General features: G+C 43.5%; 1 long non-coding RNA gene across 4 annotated transcripts in view; it reads right to left on the minus strand.

Moving 5' to 3' along the window:
* LOC310896212 overlaps positions 1–16,404 on the minus strand; it is a 67,801-nt gene that overhangs the window by 15,198 nt on the left and 36,199 nt on the right. For all 4 annotated transcript variants that reach the window (XR_014581279.1, XR_014581280.1, XR_014581281.1 and 1 more), the window contains 3 exons: positions 10,103–10,385; positions 832–1,031; positions 448–500 (listed from right to left, as the gene is read on the minus strand). This is a non-coding gene — a long non-coding RNA (uncharacterized lncRNA). The remainder of the gene's footprint in view (positions 1–447; positions 501–831; positions 1,032–10,102; positions 10,386–16,404) is intronic.

Here is a 16,404-nt window from a genome sequence, read left to right on the forward strand (position 1 = left end):
TATGGACAAGACTACAATTTAAACTGGCTACCAGCAGTTAATGAAATCCTTGATTTATCTTCTAGTTTAGAGATTGATTGTATTGTTGCTTTGCAAAACTATTTATTTTGTGCCATTTTTCAAAAGATGTCTCAATAAAAGAAAAAAGACAAATAAAATATTCAGTCAATTCTCAAAGCATGTTTTGTTTTATATTTTCTTTCTTAATGCTGCTGCTGATAATTTATTACAAGTTTGGAGACTTGTCACCTTCACAAAGAATTGGCTTGCTTGATAGTAGCTTTGTTTTGCAAATGCACAATTTCACATATTTGGAGCAAAAAAAAAAAAAGGCTGTTTTTCCAACAACATTGTGCTTTTTTCATAAAACAAAAAAACAACAAATGCCTTTCTAGCATAGATTTCTTAGGCGTATTTTTGTTTAAGCTGTGGAAAAATGGGACTTACCCTAGTGCTGCAAAGCAGGCAGTCATGGAGAGCATTTTGATTTAAAATGCAATCTGAAGAGAAGAAAGAAAAAAAAAATAAGGAATGATATAAACAAACAGTACACCGCTTTCAAGTTACTCCTAAAATGTTCCTAGATTAACTAATACATTGAAAGTTTAAATCTTTACACATTGTTCTTGAGGGGCTATGTCTCTTGACTCTTTATTTATATCACTTATTCTTGTCTGGCAACATATGTTCCCGATTTATTATAGTATTTTTACTGTTAGCCAGACAAATGTAAGGGCTAGCTGAGAAGGGTAGTTTCATCTGATGAGTTTAACAATTGCAGGGCATCCTTTAGGGTTAGCCAATGGGCTCTTTTGAAGCTATAATACTCACCATTAACCGTTTGGATGCTGAAATATTTGTGTTGTCCAGGTTGGGGCTTCCCTGGTGCGAGCCTCTTTGTTTCAAATGGGTTCACAGGCAAACGCACTGCAGTGGGCGAGAGCTGCTCATCCAGCAAACGCTGCCGTACGCATCCCGGACTGCGCTGTTAGAGCTAGCGGGTAACAAGTCTGCACCATGCGTACCCCCCTCTGGCCGGATAGAGAGAAAGGCGTACAGAAAATAATGCTTAAAAAGTCTAATTCTGTGATGTATGGTAAATATTAACCATAGGCGTTCGGAACTCCCTGTGTGCTTTCTGACTGCCGGAAGGTAACGGGGAGGAAGGCTTCCTCTGTCAAAGCACAACCCCAAAAATGTGTATTTTAAATGGACGCCCCGACACCTGGGGAAAAGGTGGGAGGAGAGGTGGTGAGCTGGGTGCCGCGTTTTACACGTCTCACGTTCAGGTGACTTGTTCTGGGGTAAGAACCTGCACTTTTTCCATCTCCTGTTTCCTCCCCTTGTCTCTCTTTGTTTGATGCCAAAAAGTTCCTGCACATCCACCAGAAGCTGCTGGTGGAAACGGGTACATTTGCATTTGCACCCCCACCCAGCTGTGCTTGAGCTCCAGGGAGCCAACAGGTTCCCAGCTCCAAGGAGATGTAGGGATATAATTCCTAGCATAACGTCACGTTCACAATCTGCTGCCTTATGGCACTCAATCAGATCACAATGCCTATCAGCATGTCCTACTATGGGTGGGATGCCCATCGTGGGATGCTCGGGACCCCTGCGCACCAAGGAGCACAGGGCAAATCCAGAGCAGGCTGTAGGGCACAAGTGATATTTTTTTTGCCTTTGGGAATCAAGTCAGGCCTTGGGGATAGGAGACAGCTCTGAAAAGTTTTAGCTTCCCCTGCATCTTCAGAGAATGAGGGAAGGGTCAGTGTAAAGCTTACACAAGACCACATGTTCAGAGCGGTAATCTGCTGGGGAACAAAATACAGAGGGAAGACATGGTGTTTCAGGTAGAATAAATACAGCAGTTTATAAATAAGCAATAAATACAGCAGTTAGACTCCCCGTGGGATCCCTTGAAAGGGGATTTTGACTCAGGGGGTCAGGGCACATCTCCTGATGTCACCAGTGGACCCTTGGCAAACACAGCACAGTACGGTTGTCACTGGGATAAGAGCAAGGGGAGAAGCGCTCCTGGGGTTTTTTGCTTTGACTTAATAGCAGTTCAGTTGTCCTGGGCTCACTTGTTTGTGGCATTTTTTTTTTTGCTCTGCCCCCCCCCCCCCCCACTTTTTTTTTAATTAGAGAAATGGCCAAACATTCTCTGTGCTTATTGCAGGGGAGTTGATAAGCAGCTGAACTTCCTAAAGACGACTTGGATTCAGCTGTATGCAAAAACGTACATAAAGATGGAGATCTTTCTTTCTGATCATTTTTCTATGGCATGAAGATAGCCCCACTAATTCCTTACCCCAGATTAAATTTTAATTGCACTTTGGCTGACCCAAAACAGTGGAAATGAATGCAGGTGGAGCACGGGGTGGCTGTGGTCAGGGGCTGGCTCTCTCCAAAGGTTTTCTGGAGGCAGGTGCCACCGGTACCGTGGGCAAGCATCGAAAGTGGCAGTACTGGGGCTCAGAGCATGGGGCTTAACACCTATTTAATTTTCTATTTTAAGGAGGTTTCTGGCAACTTCATAATTAAGTTAATAACCTCTCCTGCTTTTGTTTCACTCCCCCCCCCCCCCCAACACTTTTTGGTTTTAGTGTGGGGAGGGAGGAACAGGGAGCAGCTCGGTCCCTCAATCACTCCCTCTCTGTTTTGTCCATCACCTTGGTTTCTTTCCCCTGTTTTTGACCTGCACTTTTTCTGGATCAGACACTGGCAGGTTGAGAGGTAATAAGAACCAGATGGACAGAGTGCAGAAATTGCCCAAATGGGTACGAGAATGTGGGGAGCTGTCAGGCATGGAGAGAAGCTGGAATTTTTCAGCAATAAAATGGGATTTATCGCCACTCTACCACAGTCATTGCCGACAACCGTTTACCTTGACAGAAACCCCATTCCAATAGGCCATGCCGATGCAGATTTTTTTTTTTTTTCCCAAAGAGTGATGATTGGTATTTGTTCTAAGGCTCAAATGGCCTGCACTAAAGGTGAAGCATTAGGCCAAAGTCCTGTATTCCCTACTGAGGCAAATGAACCTGCTAAAATAAGTTCCTTCCACAATAGCTGTGTAATTGAAACCAGAAAGTGAGAGAATTTGATAAATTGCTTGACCCTGAAGGAATGTTAAGGTCATAAATTTTCATTGCATTTTTTGCCTCTTTTTCAGGAAAAAAAAATAATTCTCTTTTTATATATATTGATTATGTTTAGCATTTGTCTCCGAATTCCAGCTAGCTTCCAGATCATTAGCCATCGCTCTGCCATCCTCTCCCAACAGGCAACAATTACAAGGTTTCCAGCATCCCCACCTACGCCGTCCTGGAAAGGCTGAAGGACACAAAACATTCGCAAACGGCAGCTCTTACATCCGACGGTGAAGGAATCTGCCGCACACAGCACTAACAACCCGAAATGGAGAGTTTAGCAAGTGTAATCCATTTAAGAGGACGGAGTAAAAAATGGTGCTGTGCTTGGAGAATGATGGAGTAAAAAAATGTCTGCAAATCATTTACGGGGAATCAAACATTTATTGCCGTTCTTACCTTTTTTTTTTTCTTCTTCCTGTCTTCTAGTTGAAAAAGGATGTTCAGTGTGTTATTGAATAATATGTGCAGATGTCCCTTGAAGTTCAAAAGACCCAAACAAACCCCAAACCCCAGAGTATCTTATGATGGAAAACCACGTTTCAATAAGAAGTAAATAAATTGAATAAAACCAAGAAAAAGGTTAAGAAGAATTAGGAGAATAACTGGCAAGGTAAAACGTTCAGCAATGCTGCTCTCCCTGTGCTTGCAACCATCAATAAATACAGCCATGCTAAAATCACAGGCTAAGAGGGAGTGGTGGCACATAGAAGTGTTGGTTTTGTGTGCTTTTTTTTTTTCTCCTGCAGTAACAAAATTCATCTCCTCAACTGGACCAACTTCTGCTTCACCACTGACTGAAATCTGCTATCATACAGCAACTGCTTTTTATAACCAAGCTGCTTTTCCCCCCTGCCTGGAATATAACATTTCGGAGGCAAAAATCTCCTTGTAGCACTTCAGCAAGGAGTTACGCTTTCCGTAGCCATACACACTTAACCCAACATGAAGCGAGTTAAATAATCATTAGCACAGTAACCCATTGCTATCAAAATCTTATTGGTCCTCTAAATTTTAAATTAATGGCCTGTCTTCCTGTTCTCTGTGTGTGTCTGTCTGCTTTTCAGCCACCTCAGTGCATAGTCATAGATGTTTTATCAGCACATATTAGCACATATTAGATTATTTGCATTATTGACATTTCAATTTTTAAAATTAAAAAAAAAAAAAAAAAAGCAGGAGGAAGAATAGTTCCTGCTGAGTTGTTTTATCTGTAGACTTCTGGTTCTTAAGTAACCCATCCCAGCATTAATTAGCAGCCAATATTTGACAAACCAACTAAGAAATGCACTCTGTCCCTCTGCAGCCAAGTTGCTATAGCTCAAAGAAGTTTCCTTAAGAAAGCAAAAAAAGAGGAGATAAAGTAAAAAGAATTGGAACAATGCCCCGATAAAAACTCAATAATTTATACTCACTTTTTCTTTTTTTGAGAAGTTAAATAAAACTGCTTTTTTGTTGCTGTTTTTGTTTGGTTTTGTTTTCTTTTGAAAAACTATTTTTCTCCCCATAAACTGTTTGATTTCTGGCCCAAATCCCTTTTTTCCTTTTTATTTTTTTTTTTTTTTTAGTCCTGAAGTAATTTCTAGTCATTTTAAGGCAGTTACTTATTCGGAGAATGAAGGAGTATCAGCTGTGTTTCAATTAGAGAAGGAAAAAAGATAAAGACTTGGAACTTAACCTAAAAACGCGAAGTGACATATTAGGATGAGAATTTTCATATGTTGCTGTATAAATATTTTAATAAAAGTCCTAAAATAATGTGTCTGCCTCCTGCTTTATAAAAGAGAGGAGATTATGAAGTGCAAATGATGCAGCTTAGATGTATCTATCTGTCTGGGATTTTTCACCATTAAAGAGTCTCTTCATGCCTCTCCTCCAGAATTTGGCTTTAGAGCCCCAAAAAAGTATAAATCTCGTGAGTATAAATAAAATATGAATGGCAAGTGGCTTCAATCACTAATATTTTTGCAAACTAACGTTCAGCTGATGCAACTCGATTTTGTTTTGCATTGCATTAGTGTCACGGTGGCAATGACTGGCCTTTATTCACTGAGCGTTTGAGTCAGCACTTTGAGACATTTTTCAGATTAGGTCATACTGCAAATTTGCAGCCGATACAAAGGTTGATTAAGAGAGCTCCGCAATTTTAAAGGGATGTCGTGTGAGGAGAATTAAGGCCTGCGTGATAGTTCCAGGAAATGTGAGGCCCCATAACTAGGTGGGAATAATGTATGGGCTATATGGGGAAAGAACGTATTTCCTCGGAGTGCTCGAAGTAATACTCGTTTACAATTTAACAAAGTCCTCCCCCCTGTTACGGAAGAATTGTGTTACGGGCCTTGAAAACAAGCCGTGAATGACAACAGGGACACGGGGAGGTGAGCCCAGCTCTCCCTCTGCCAAAAGCCAGCCCCTTCCTCAGCCTCACCTGGTGGTGGGTGCGGACCCAGCACCCTGCCCTAGCACCCTTCCTCCTGCTCCCCCCCACTAAAAACGACCCCACACCTCCATGGGACCCTTCCCCATAAAGCAGCAATGCCACGGCGAGGCTGAACAGTGCCAGAAACCCACCCTGAAGAGTTTCTGGGCAGGTCATCAGACATGACTCGGCCAGGGGTGCCGGCTCAAAAAGCACACGGAGAAAGCACCTCGGAGGAGCTGCTGGGTGCTGGAGAGCTTCACTGCTGATGGCTCTGTGGGAGGCGAGGAGAGTGAGCTCTCTGAAGGGCCTGATTTGCCGCGAGGGCAGACTCAAGCCTAACACTTCTGTGACGCTTTGGGAATTTTATTTTTCAAACTTTTGTTGTGGGGAACAACAGCTCCTTAGGAGCAGAGAGCTCCTCTTAATTGGATGTAAGTGGGTACAAGCCGACCACCAGCTCCGTTTTGGGTTAGCTCTCTGACCCACTTGACAAGGCACAAAGCTGTTATTAACGCCGAGTTTGCCTAATTCATCGATGCTTGGGACAGGATAAAAACAAGCAGGATTGTGGATGCAGCAGTAGTGCTTAACCCTCCTGCCACCAGAACTCAAGTCCCACAAGCTATGTTTTCTACACTCAGGACTATTACCGTGATTTAAAGGTCTAACAGCAGTGAAATAAAACATAAACAATTGAAGATCGAAGCCCGAAGAGAGATCTCTCACGGCATGAACAGCCACGAAAGCCAGAAAAACATTGCACATTCCCCTTTTGTATTTCCCCTCGTTCCTTTGTAGCAGGGTCCCTGAACTTGCATTTTGAATGTGGGCAGCCGGCTGCGTTTCATGTTTTTGATGTTAGGCTCACCCGCAGACCTCTCCATTCCCCATATGTTTCTGGATTCAGTCACTTCGCCACAGCCCTCTCTGACAGTACAACACCTCAAATCCCTCCGAGTGGCAGAGCCTATTTTACTCCCAGTCACTTTCAATTTGCCTCCAGTGTTTCTCCGAAGGTTTGAGCCGAATGTGATTTCCAGGACCAAACGCAAGGACGTGGCAAGCAGCAGGCCACAAATGAGAAAGTGGCTGATGCCACGGTGAGAAGTCGCTGGAGGTGCTGGCTCACAGGGGGACTGAAGCAGGAGCGGGAGATGCTTGCAGCCACCATCAAAATATTTCAATCTTTTGAGCTACATTCACATTTGAGATCCCTTTACCCTGTTCTACTGGGTGAGAGGAAAATTGCCATTAAATCCTGAAACCAAGAGTAATAAATGAGATTTAAGGACATGAACAGCAACAAAAGGTGTATGCCTACTGCAGCAGCCCAAATATCTGCTGCAGACCTGCTCCAGCAGCATACGCACCTCGCAGAACCCAGCAGGAGCAGCACAGAGGTATCTGCTGCAGCTTCTGGTGCCATTGCCCATCTCCAGCACTCCAGAAGTCATGAATCAGGCAAGAAAGGAAATGAACTCATGCCAGAGTGACTCAAACCAATTGTGGGAAAACAAATCGGGGGCTTCTTAAAAAAAAATAATAATAAAAAAAAATCTTACTGCCTTTTGAGCCTTTGTGGGGACACTGAGAGCATGCTTCCAAGCTCTTTTGTTCTGCCCTAAGGGATGGAAAGCTGCTCTTAATACAAGAAAACAAAGCCCTCCACTGCCACTACCAACAAAAAAAGCTGAAACGCTTATGAACACTTTGCTCCAGGCACTGTGGCAGTAAGGAAAAATCATTGCAACCATCACAAGACTTGGCAACACCAGGGCCATGCCAGCAGAGTGCTCTTACCCATTACTGTAAATCACAGGCTGAGCCCAGTTTGTTGCGAAACATCCAATTGTGGCTCCTTGGATGTGATAAATAAAAATACCGTCCCTTGGTGCACTTGACTAGCATTTGTGGGACCGAGAGGAAAATTCACAGTTCTGCACAGGGTCAGGACAGAGGCGAGACGATGCTGGGATGTAGATCGGCGTGAACAATTCACAAAGAGGAGCTTCAAGCGAACACGTAACTCTCTGTGCCTTCGTCCCCATCTGCACAACCACTATGGCCAGACAACTACTTCATTCATTTTAAGCATTGCAGTATAAAGTGTTTGGAGAGACAGGGCTTGGGGTCATTTTGGTTTGGGTTGTTGGGTTTTCTTATTTGAACGGAGTGCAACATCTGCACTCTCACCGAAGTCCAACACGTGGAGTCAAAGAGAAGCTGAGATGGTCCCTGGGGCTTGTCACAGAGCATAGCATTCACCTTCACCAAGACATCTGTGTCAGCATGACACTTCTGTTAATAAAAACAGGCACCAGACCAGGTTTTGGGGCACATGATGGCCAGCTGATTTGGTGTGCTTTCTGCTAGGTAAAGACTGAGAGCAGCCTCCTGCTCTGCTTGGACAGATATCCTGGAGCCCACAGGGGCCAGCAGCCCTTGAACATGTGCCCGTGGTGCTGTAGGGCCCTGCCTCAACCCAGCGAGGATGGTGTTACTCGAGCCTTTCCTCTGGGAGTGCTTCCACATGCACATTTAAAACACAGCTTCTGCAAGTTATTTTATGGGAATGCGGCACAACCACTCAGCGTGGATGGCTTTGCCTCTCTTTTCTGCTGCACAGAGAGCTGGCAGAAGGATGGATGAAGCTAGAGGTGAACCTCCACAACCAGCTCCGAAACCTGCCGAGCAATGTCGAATACATCAAGAAGCACGCTCAGTTCCTACAGAGAATATTCCAAAAACAACCGATTCAGAGCCCTCCCCTTGCTTAGAGCACACACTTTTTTGCACACACCAGACCAGCTGAATATTTATAGGAGAGGTTCAAGGTCAGGCTGCCGCGCTCAGCACCCTGTCGGCCGGTGCTGGGGTGGCCAGCTGGCAGGTGGTACCTCCCTGCTGAGCCAGCAGCGTGGCCCCTCACACACCAGCTGGCTTCTGGGGACACCGGCGGTGAGGGACCTGCGGTAAACCCAGCCAGCCTGACACCCAGAGTCACTTGGCTGGAGTGAGAACAGGCCCTGACACACCAACATTTAGGCAGAGCTTCACTTGGCAGGGAGATTTTGGAAACCATCTTTTCTGCTCTTTTCTTCTTCCCCGTCTCTTTTCACCACCATCTTCACCACCTGAGGTCCCCTTGGTACGATGGCTCCCTCCAAGCCACGCGAGCCAGAGCCCAGCATACAAACCCATACACCGAGCAGTTACACCATAAGTCCTACATCTTCACCGATACCTCTAGTCTGATAACAAGCTCATGCCTCAAATAAGATGGGGAAAAGCCAAGTGGTTAGGGGCAGACGGTTTGCTCCACCAGCTCCACTGAGCAGATGAGAAAACGCACCTAATTAGCTAAATTTATTAATACGCTGCTTGCTTTTTTTTTTTTTCCGGAGAGGATACAGTTACATTATAGAGGTGAAACATGACTTTTGATGATCAAGCAAGCAGTGATTAAATAAGGTTAATCCTCATTTTATATGCTAATAGGATATTTATAATCTCAACTGCATATCCAATTTAGCTATTTTATTTTCTGTTGTTAAGAAAGTATTTCTTATTAGTGAAAGAGAATACCCCTACATTCACTGCAGATGCTATTTTAATTGGGCTCAAGTGCATTGTGTGTAATTAGTCCACTTCTCTAATATTTCATCTATAATTACACCATGAACAATGTGCTTAAATTTCAGAAGGGCTGCCAGTTTAATTTTTTTTTTTTTTAATAAAACTGCTAATTAATTGGTGACCCTTCCCACGGACAAACGATTCATATTGTAGCCCAGCCACAGGGCTCTCAAAAGAACATCTTTTCAGAAGTTTGAACACCTTGTTTTGCCACAGAGCCCCTGATGTGATGAGCATGAAAGCACCTCGACCACCCACCTGGCTTCACCAGGACCACCATTACAAGCCTCCTAACGAGATACTGCAGGGCAGGCAGGACTTCAGCAGCAATTTTAGATGATGTTGGCTATCCAGAATGAGCAACAGGATGTTGTTTCATCCCACCCACCTAAATACATTGCACCCGTGGCTCCGATTCTCCATCTACCGAGATACTGCCCAGATACTGCATCAGTAAGAAAGAAAAGAAACAACGCCGAAGGTGTTGCCAGTGAATTTGTTGTGATCCTATCAGCAGGACTGAAAGGTCAAGTCTAAAATACACTCTCCTGGAAAATGTCAGGACAAGGTGCTATTCAGAGGCTGAAGAGCAAGCTGAGCTCTCTCAGAAGAAAGCAGCATAACGTGCAAAAAATCACATTTCCCTCTAAAATACCTGCAGTGATTTCACTGGCTTCACGCTGTGCTACCAAGCCTACCATCTTTCATGGAATATTGCATGAGAAACTGAGGATATGGCACTGGGACAGAAACACAGTAGAAACACAGAGGTAGTTGTGAAAATGGAAGGACCTTCCCCCTTCCGCACCATCACTCCCCCAAAATGACAGCAAGCCATTCAGCAAAAAACACGCAGGTATACATTTATATATATATATGCACAAAGTCATACCTGGTCACGTTGAGTGTGCAGGATCTTTGTCTCGTGCTCCTCAGACAACTGTTTTGCAAATGCTGCTCCATGGCTGTGCTTGACATTTCCTTCTGGAAGGGCAGCTTCACCTCAGGTGGCCCAAATCCAGCCCAATATTAGTAGGAAAACTGCAGACACCTTGAGGTTAAGCTGTCCCTCCTGGATGTGTCCATCTTTGGTTATCCCATCCCAGGGCTCACAGTCATAGGGGCCTCATCACTGCCAGTCTCTGATGATTTACAAGCACACAGAAAGGGGACTCCTAGAAAGAAACAGAAGACACCAAAGATTATCCTTCCTACATTCACCTCTCTAAAAACAATAGAAATTCAGAGAGAAAAAAACATTAACACCCAGAGAAGAGCCTTGCCCAGGAGGACAGACACAGGACTTGAGGTCTCCCAGGATCATGTTGTCCCTTCCCAAAGAACCCCCGTGAGAAGCCAGCACTTCTTGGGCAGGTTTTTCTTCTCTCTGAAACACTAGCTACTATTTGGGGAAAGGTGGCTTTCCCCCCCGCCTCCCAAAAGCCTGACCTCTTCCCATCTGCAGGAGAAAGTCAAATCGCTACCAATCTGGCTCCGACATAAACTAACTCCTTCTGCCCAGAGTTTATTTTTCAAAACAAGCATTCCTGCAATACGCTGTTTGTTTAAAACACAGCATAAATGCCAGTAACCCAGCATTCACAGGCAACAGCAACCAGAGGTCTCTCGCTTAGTGTTTTAGAGCTATTAAGTAAATCAGAGGAAAATTCCTCAGGAAATGATGGGGTTAGGCCTGATGGGCATCCCTGGGTGATTAAATGCAACTTAATGAGGTCACGGGTGACAGCTTTGGGTGCAGAACTGTTTAAACAGCGTGCAAAAAAATAGATGTTCATAGCACACAGGGGACTGGAATCAAGGCTGGTTGTATTATCCGTGGCACAAAAACATGCCAGAAAAGGTGGCCTTTGTCCTGCCCACTGCCCATTCAAACAGTGAGTGGAGATGGGGAAAGAAAAAAAAGGAAAAAAAAATAGCGGGCATGAGGAAGCAACAAGCTTGCTTTGGCCAACACAAAGTGGTAGCTTAAAGGTAAACTACTTTTCACTGTTCTGAAATTTTTATTTTTTAATTCAGAAAACAGAAAAAGTATGACAATACGGTTTCAGAGACCAGAAGGAACAGGAAAAAAATGTTAAATTCCAGCACACTCAAGGTTTTCATACCCATCCTTAAAAACTAACACCATTGAGCAAACATTAAAGGGGCTCTCAGCTAGGAGCGGTCTGGATAGTGTCATGAGTCAAGGATGGCCCAGCATCACTTTGATTTCTTACAGGTTAGAGAGGAGGATTTAAGTCACAACATTTTATTCCCACCCCCACACACACTATGTCTCTAATAGAAAATGGTTCCCTTGATCGAAGGAGCTAAATTCTGCTGTCATTCTGCAGGACTGTGGGATAATTACATTGACTTCATCTCAGCACTTCGTTCCTGCTGATATGCCTGTCAAGGACAGGAGGGGATGCACAGTGTCTCACTTTCCCAAGTAACCCTTCAACACCCACCCAAGAGGGGCTTCTTACACTCCCACCACTGTACTGCCATGGAAAGAGGACCCTGGCTGGCAACCCACCAGTGATAGGGCATCTTTGTGGAAGGACAAAAGGGAATTTCTTCCCTTTGTCACCCTTAGTTTGTGGCCAAAGGGGCTTCCCATTATGCTCTGTTGGCCCAGAACTACCCACTGTTCTTTCTCAAAGAGCAAACAAATGCCTATAGGTTTTCGTGTGTGGTCAACAATGATGCAATATATCCTCCCAGCTGGCAGCAGCCCCCCTTTTTTATTTATTGTGCTATGTTATTAGTCATACAATTCACCTAGTAGAGAGTGACTTGCATTCACTTGTGAAGAATGAAGATTTTACCAGTTGACTATTTTTTTTTTCAAAACTAGAACCCATATTAGTTGGAAAGGGAAAGGCCAAAGGGAAATTATTGCTATTTTAGACAGCAGCATAAATTTTCTTCCTATTTTTAACCTAGCTTTTAATTTAATAAGTTTTATGACCCTTATATTAAGTACATATGTTTTACAAGACATTGTGTCCCTTGAGTCACCCTGAATTTGCTCTACTATAGCAGAGTTAAATGAATGAATACTGTGTTTCTGATTTCAGCTCACCCCTTATTTGATCCTTATATAGTCAATAAACCCTCATAGAAGCATGGAGCAACTGAATTAAGCAGTGTGCCAAAGCTCTGTTTGTGAACTCTCTGTTAGTCTTTAAAAGGGAATTAGTAAATTGCTATTCTCTTATTCAGACCCTACTATACCACTGCCAGGTTTCACATGCTGTTTACAAGGGATAAATGGGGATATTAATAATACTTTTGAAGCTATATATCACCAATTTTATTTTCCATATGAAAATTCAAAAGGATGGCCAAGTTTTTCTTTGTTCCCCCCCACAAATTTAATTTTTTTTTCTGTTGTTCTTTGAAAACTTGGAAAAACAAAAAGATATAGTCAGCCCTGCACAGGTTATAGACTATTAAAAAAATGCAGTTTTGGAAGAAAGATGGGATATCTTTTCAGAAAATAAACATGTAAACAAAGGCCAACCCTACTTTCCCATGTAAGTAATCCTTTCACCAAAACTGGGGCACATGGGTGACTGCAGAATCAAGCCAAAGGAAAAAAAAATAATGCATGCTGCAGTTGGAATAGAAGCAAATTGGAAGATGAATCAAACTACCTGGAGTAGATCCCTTTAAAAAACTAAGACCCCCCTCCTTATACTCAGTGTCTGCAGAGAAAATAAGCATGCAGAAGATTATTCATGTTTGGGTGCATTTACCCTATTTATTAAGTAATGCTCTAGAGCAGCTTTTCACAACAGGTTTGCAATGGTGGCAAAACACAAAGATTAGAAAGGGATAGTTGATGTTTGCTCTGCAGTGGGAAGCATGAGTTATTGATTGGCTTCATATCAGCCTAGAGTTCCTTTTTAATATAATAAGATTAGTTCAGAAGGGTGTTTTATAAATCGGGTGGTTCTAATTTGATTTGAGTACTGGCTCTTAGTGACTTGCCAAAGTTCAGTAAATATGCAGAGTATAGTATATGCACTTTATCTTTGTGTATTAGCTATGACATAAACACAGAGGGGAAAAGTCAAATTTTATACATCAGAAAATGGGTTTGTTGCCAGACATTATAACATTGCGTATTTAATTTAACTGATATATGTTAAAATGGGAAACCAAATTCAATGAGCTGTTTGTTTCTTTCTACAAATACACTTACATCAATGACCTCGGAGGACATGACCTTAAAATGTAACTAGATGTTTAAAAGAACCTCAAAGATCTATATAAGACATTAATGTTTGTGTCAGAGGGCAGTATACAAGCATGTATATACTTAGCTGTCTATATGTCAACTGCTATATTTTTTATTGTTACAGGAAGCCAGCCAAAGTCCCAAACAGGAAAATTATCAGCTTTTTTTTTTTTCCTTTCTTTTTTTTTTTTTTCTTTTTGGCATGGTCCTGTTTAAGACTAGAGGCATGACCTGAAGTTAGAATGTATTTTAGCCCTATTCAGTAACAATTTTGGCACCTTGTGCATGCTTTCCAATGCTAACTCTCGTTGGGGAGAGCAAGGCCCCCACAGAGCCCCATGTAGGGGATAGGTACAGCATGCAGCCCAGCTTTTGGTGGAGGACGAGGCTCCTAAAAAAAGGAAGAACCAACCATTTTAACCGGACATGTGGAACTCCTGGTCACATCCCAAGGGAGGAACCGATGTCAAGTTCTGCTGTCTGTCAGGATTAAGTGCCTGTTTGCTTTTTCACTAACATGTGGTTTGAGAACAAAGCAGCTCAAATCTCCTCCATTCTTAACAAAGCATCTCAAATTGCTGAGTAAAATTCCTTAATCCCCCGTCTTAATCTGAAAACACCAGCGCCACATGGTAACACTGAGGTCTCTCTTTGTCCACCGTAGAGCGCATTGACATAGATGTTTGGTTTGGAGCTAACTTTTTTCTTCAGCAGCCTGTTATCGGAGGGAAACTCCAGGTGCTTTGTTCTCAGAGCAGGTCTGCCCAGGTAATTTTCTTCCTTATCTTTTCATTCCAAATGAGAAAACTCAAAACACAGCAGCAGGGGAACAAACTTGCGTGGTTTTTCAACTTCATAAACACAAGGGGTAAAACTTCAGGTGAACTTTTCCATCATGCAAACCATGAAAAGGCGTTTGGTAGCTGCTTGTGTTAGCTGTTGGCTGCCTGCTCCAGAGGGCAGGCCAGAAGACACAGTGGCTTTGGACGATTGGAACATGCACTCCCACCAGCACAAGCAAGCAAACTGGGACTAGAAAGTAAGCAAACAGAACACCGGATCCTAGGAGATCAAAGGTCTGCCTGGCCAGCAGTGACCAGAACTGACTGAGCAGGGGAGAACAGAAGTGTGGGACATTCCCCGTGCACTGCCCCAGCCCACCCTGTCTGTGGGAGATGACACATGGGCAAAGTTGTCTGTAAGTAAGTCAACCAAATATGCAAAAAATTTCCATATAAAAGTTGGGCAGATGGAGAAAAGAACAGATAGTTTTCACTTCAGTGATCTTTATTCCTCTTCTTTTGCTGATTTCAGTCACTTCCTTTGAGGTTTAGCTCTGGAGGCCCACGAACTGGATTGTATGCACTATTACCTTGTCCTGCTTTGATCTGTACTTGCCAAAAATTAGTTTGTGCTCCGTGTTCTCCTCCATTTCTGACCTCAGCAATGTGTGTGCCTGCCTTCAAGCTTTGCTTCCTGGAAGAGCTCCAAAAGATCCAGAGTAGCCCCTCTAATCAGGGGCAGGTCAGCAGTGGAGTCAGGACTTTTATCCCCAAAGCCATAAGGGCTCCATAAGGAGCAGCAACTGACTCTCCGTGAGAAAACTTGTAACACGCTTTCTTCCTCTCGTCATCAAATAGGACACCAAGAACAGCTTCAGAGGGTCTGCTCATGAAAAATAACTCGGGGTTTATAACCAGCAGCAGTCAGCTGGAAAGCATAACTCACTGCTAAGCTGTTTACGTGCAGCTGGAGTAAAACTGGTGTGAAACAGAGCGTGTGGGACAGGTGGGTACGAGGATACACAACAGGCCTTGGACTGCCCTGATTTCTGCTTGCCCTTCTGGTCGACCGTTTGAGACAGAGCAAAAGTGACTATCAGGGGTGTGCCCTTCAAGATGCCAAGGCCAAAGTTTGCAGTTATAGAAAGTCAACTGCTATCTGAGCAACAGTATTTGGGAAAAGATCATGTAGACCATCACACCATCGTGCTGAAAAGCTTAGTCATGTAATAGGTTTTCTAGAGATATGAGATAGCTCTTGAGACTGGAGATGCAAATGCTGCCAAACATTTCCTCACCTACCACATTACCTCGAAACATTGCTAAAAAGCAGTCCTGAGATGCTTGCAGGAGACAGCGAATTTAAAAATAAAAATAAATCTGTAGAAGCTAAAGAAAAAAATGTGGGTACCTACATCCTCTGAGGATGCCAGAACCAGCTCCTGAAATTCGCTTTTAAGGATAAATCTTGGGAATCTAATTTCTTAAATTAAATAAGAGTGACTTTGCAGGCATGCAGACAGAAAGAGTCCAGGACAACCTTTTTCACAGAAAAATTGCAAATGGGGGTTTACAAAGTAACACTGTCTCTTGAACTCCCCTGAAGAAGTGGTTGCAAATAAAGCTGTGAGGTTAAAAACAGAGAGCAAGGTGCACACGCACATGGGGAGTTAAGGGACTGGGATGGATGGGAGCTGGCAAAGCTCAGAGAGGACAAAAGACCCTTTAGTACAGATGGGGATGACTGATCTCACGCAGAGTCAGCACAGGTCAAAGTCTTGGAAAAATAGATTATTAGGGAACAGCATCCTCCAGAAAAAAATTCCCCATTACTCCTGTGGGCAATGAGATTGTACACTTGAACCATGAGCTAATGGCAGGCTTTTATCAAGCTGCTCCTGCAGAAATGCTAAGATACTTGAAACAACTCATTAGCCAAAATTCCTCCATCGCCACAGTGAAAAACGTGCCTGGAAAACGTACCCACAAAAGAGTCATTTCTCAGCTGATGACAAACAGGCAGCTGTAGCTGCCGCATGCCTTCCTGGACCCGAGTGGCAACAGCTAGTGGCCTCAAGAATTAGTTAGCTCCCATTTATATCAGTGGGAAGTAGTGTCTCCACCAAAGTCAATATAGTTTCACTGGGGTAAGTGAGATCAAAT

The sequence above is a fragment of the Anser anser genome (genome assembly GCF_964211835.1).
Source record: "Anser anser genome assembly, chromosome: 3".
NCBI lineage: Eukaryota > Metazoa > Chordata > Aves > Anseriformes > Anatidae > Anser > Anser anser.